General features: G+C 54.2%; 1 protein-coding gene across 1 annotated transcript in view; it reads left to right on the plus strand.

Moving 5' to 3' along the window:
* Nucleotides 1–4030, plus strand: part of EXOG (exo/endonuclease G) — a 29244-nt gene that overhangs the window by 651 nt on the left and 24563 nt on the right. The gene's annotated exons all lie outside the window — the stretch shown is intronic.

Genomic DNA, 4030 nt, shown 5'->3' on the forward strand with positions numbered 1-4030 from the left:
CACGGATGCACACGTGTGCACACACCTGCCCCCACGAGCCTGGTGCATGCTTCACTGCAGCCTTTCCCGTTTCCTTCAGCTGGGCGTTCTTGCACCCGTCTGTGCCGAGTGTGCCCATTTTTGCGCTCGTGACTGGTGGTCCCCTGTACACGTTCATTCATCCCTGCTCCGCACGTTCATTCTGGATTCTAGGCACTCCTGCCTGGTGCTTGCACGGTGCTTCTCGCCCTGTGGCGCTTCCTCCCTGGCCGCACCGGTGCGTGGCGCAGGCTTCTCGGGCTTGCGTCTTCCTTCTGACTCTGTTCCTGCTTGTGCTAGGAGCCATCTCGTGTGCTTCCTGCGTTTGGCTTCTTCGGAGCCCAGCCCGCAGATCTGGAGAGGTGAGAGAGGTGACTTCGTGCCTTCTCCGCCGGTGGCTCGGAGAGGGCAGCAGAGCACAAGCTTTGGCGAGGCTTTGAGTGCAGCCCGGACACCCTGTGTGTCCGTCCAGGCAGGGCAGCTGCCCGAGCTTGGAGAGTCTCAGGCCGGGCTCCGCTGGGGTTGATGCTCCAAGAGTGGCTGCCAGAGTCAGGGGAAGGAAATCACAGGCAGGGAGGCCTTGGCTGATCCCCTAGCCAGGTGATGAAGATGGAAAAAAGCATATTCGTTTAAAAAGGACGTGGTTGTTGTCATTGGGGAACTTTCAGTATCCTGAGAGAGTTGGGGGTGGTGGTGACAATGTTTGGCATAACACCAGGATATTAGGGCCAAAGGAAAGTTTAGGAGACAGTTCTCTGGCCACCTTGGAGAAGGCCTTGAGGCCAGGGGAATTCTAAAACATGGAATTAAGAAGGGCATCTGTTCCCGGCTGGGGAACAGGCTTCAAGAAAGCACCTGGGTGGGCCTCGGTGGATTCTTCTGTCCATCCATGACCTGCGCTCAGCATTTAGGGAAACAGAAACAGAGCACCTGGGAGGTTGGGGTGGGGTGCGGCCAACACACCTAAGTGAATGCCGGATAATTGAGGAGAGGGCATTAGCAGGTAGGAGGTGGGAAGCCTGTCCAATTGGGCCAAGCTTTGGGGGGCGCTCAGGAGTAAATCCATTCCGGGCCGAGGGGCATCTGTGCGGAGACGCAGACGAGGGAGGTCCGACTCAACAACTTAGGCGGGGTGTTAGTCACCAGACGTTTTATTTGGCATTAACTTGATGGCAATGGGCTCAGCACCAAGGAAACAGAGGACAGTGATTCCTCCAGGGGCTCACGTGTTAATGGGGAGGACGGCCAGGCAGACAACTATGACATATAAGGGATATGCATGTCTCTCCATACCTAAATCTCTGACATACAGCTACACATTTTATATAGTGTGTGTGTATTAATCTCAGGGGGAAGGCGCTCGCATTTAGGGGACCACAAAGGTGGGATTTGAGCTGAGACTTGGAGGAAGCCAAGGAGGCCTGCGGGAGAGCCAGTGGAAAGACACGGAGTCTGGGGGACAGAGGGCGGCCAGGGTCACTGCACTGCAGAGTGCAGTCAAGGGGCTGGAGAGGGGCAGGCAGCAGAAGGTGGGAAGGATTTTAGGTTTGGTCCTGGAGCCACTCAGCTGTGTTGTGGGAGGTGACTTGCTTGGACCTGGGCTTTAGGGAAGACTCTTTGGCAGCTCAGTGCTGCCCCCCAACGGCTACTGGAGTCATCCAGGGCGAGGTAAGGGGGGCCTGCACCAGGGTGGGGCAAGGGTCAGAGGTGAGATGAGGGGACAGGTAAAATGGACAGGTCTTCGCAGCAGATGGGCTGTGCGGGGAGAGGTAAGATAAGGAGGGGTGGAGGATGACATCAAGGTCTTGAACCTGGTGAGGAGGGGAGGGCTCAGTTTTGGGCAGGGTGAGTTTAAGATGTCTCTGAGCCATCAGAATGTCCAGGGGACAGCTGGAGACACCGGACTGGAGGTCAGCAGAGATGTTTGGGTTGGAGAGGGAGATCTGAGAACCGTCAGCAGAGAGATGGTGACTGAATCCACAGGAGCTGATGGGATCACCCAGAGAAATTACATAGAAGGGTACAGGCTGGAGGCAAATTCAGCAAAGGCAACTGAGAAGGAGCCGGTCCTGCCCTTAGGGGAGAGCGTGGCCGGGACATGATGGCCCTTGACAGTGACCGAGGCTCAGCGAGGTCCAGAAGGAGGAGAACTGAGAAAAGGCCATTGGATTGGTGATTGAGAGGGAGAGGATGAACAGTGGGGAGAGAGGGGGGAGGAATGTCCAGCGTCCTCTGTGGCTTATCTCCCGGGCAGCAGCCAGCTACTGTAGATGTCGGGGCAGGGGAGGATTCTTTTGGAGCCAGGGAGGCTGGGTTGGAGAGTGGAGAACAGAGGCCTGGCTTTTACAGCAGTCCCAGGGAGAGCTTCCCCTGGCGTGGTCGTGCCCTCCCCAAACCCTGTTCTATGTAGGTCAATTTCTGCTGACTTTGTTATGTGGAGCACCCCAAAAGCACCTCGTGCTAAGCTATAGAGCTTAGATTGGAACAAAATCAGTGAGCCTTGAGATAGATGGGCTGGGAATTCATGGCGATTAAATAGGCGTGGAACATTAGCACCTGTTCCCCAACATCACCTCTCCCTTAAATGGACAAGATAAGGTCATAGTGGTTGATGGGGGAGGGCTTGCTTGCTCCCAGAAAGAAGAAGCAATTAGAGAGTTTATGAAAGCCGTCAGTCAGAGGAGCCAGGCCCAGAACTGGGAAGGAGACGGCTGGCCCCATTGCTTTTACAGTGAATTCCAAGTCTTACTGTAGGATTCTTAAGACTTGTAGCTTTCTTTTTGGTTGTTAGCAGCCAAATGTCCCCAAAGGGCTGTGATTATTTCTAGGGTAGGGGTAGAGGTGCTGTGAGATTGTATTCTATTCTCAGTGGGCCTGGGAGGAGAGGACCGTGGGTAAAGGAGGAAGGAGGGGCCCATCCTAGTGACCTAAGGGAAGGCCCTGGGGGAAGGGGTGTCACTGGCCTCTCCTCCCCTCCCCTCCCCTCCCCTCCCCTCCAAAGGCCCCAGTTCATGGACTCTTGGTTAAGAACTCTTGCATGAAAGCAAAGTTTCCCAACTGCTGGTTGGGATGGACTTTTATTTTTTCACATTTTATTTTTATTTTTTCCCCCCATCAAATATCTGTCTAATTAAGTCTGTTGAATTATTTCTTAAAACATATAAACAAAACTGTGACTTTTGATTTTGTTTTGTCTGCTTTCCCACCTCCAGTTTCCGGCTCCCTGGCTCTTGGTCCCGAGACTCCTCGAAAGGCCATGGAGAGTTGAAGAGTCACAACAGAGAAGGGAGTGCTGTGCTGACCTGTGGTGGGGTCTGGATTAGCAGGGCTGCATTAGAGCAAGACCACACGTTGCTGTTTGCTGCTGTCTTTGACCCCCATTTCCTGGAAATTTGGCTCCAGAATTGAGGGCAGAGGGGTGGGGTTGTGGACAGATTATGTCTCAGAACCTTGGGAGAGTCATGGCTCCATGGAGGCTCAGAGAAGCCTGCAGCTCTGTGGGGAAGGGAAGGCTGTGTGCTCCAGTAGCATGCCGGCAGTCCTGTGGACCCCTCCTTGGGGAATGTCTGGGGGCCATGACTGAGAGCAGCACAGGATGAATGGGCATATTTGGAGGGCGAAGGTCACAGACTACTCGGGCTGTCTTTGGTTATCATTGGGGTGGAGTGGAGGAGAAAGTCTGTTCACTTAAATTCAGGCAATGTTTATCAAGCCAACCATCTCTGTGCAACATTGTGCTCACACACCTGGACAATGATGAGTGTGTACGTGTATGTGTGTGCATGTCTGCATGTACGTGCATATATGTGTATGTGTGCATGCGTTCGTGTGTGTGTGTGTGTGTGTGCGCGCGTGTGTGCGCGTGTTAGGGGCCTTAGCTGCAGGCAGCCCTGTTGGAGCTCTGGGAGGAAGGTCCTCGGAGGGCAGGGTGGAGGACTCCAATAACTGAACGTTCTAGAGCATTTTAAAGTTTGTCCAGCTTTGCCCCCCTTGATCTTAAACCCCAGGCGAG

The sequence above is a fragment of the Vombatus ursinus genome, unplaced genomic scaffold (assembly GCF_900497805.2).
Source record: "Vombatus ursinus unplaced genomic scaffold, bare-nosed wombat genome assembly UNPS02014817.1, whole genome shotgun sequence".
Taxonomy (NCBI): Eukaryota; Metazoa; Chordata; class Mammalia; order Diprotodontia; family Vombatidae; genus Vombatus; species Vombatus ursinus.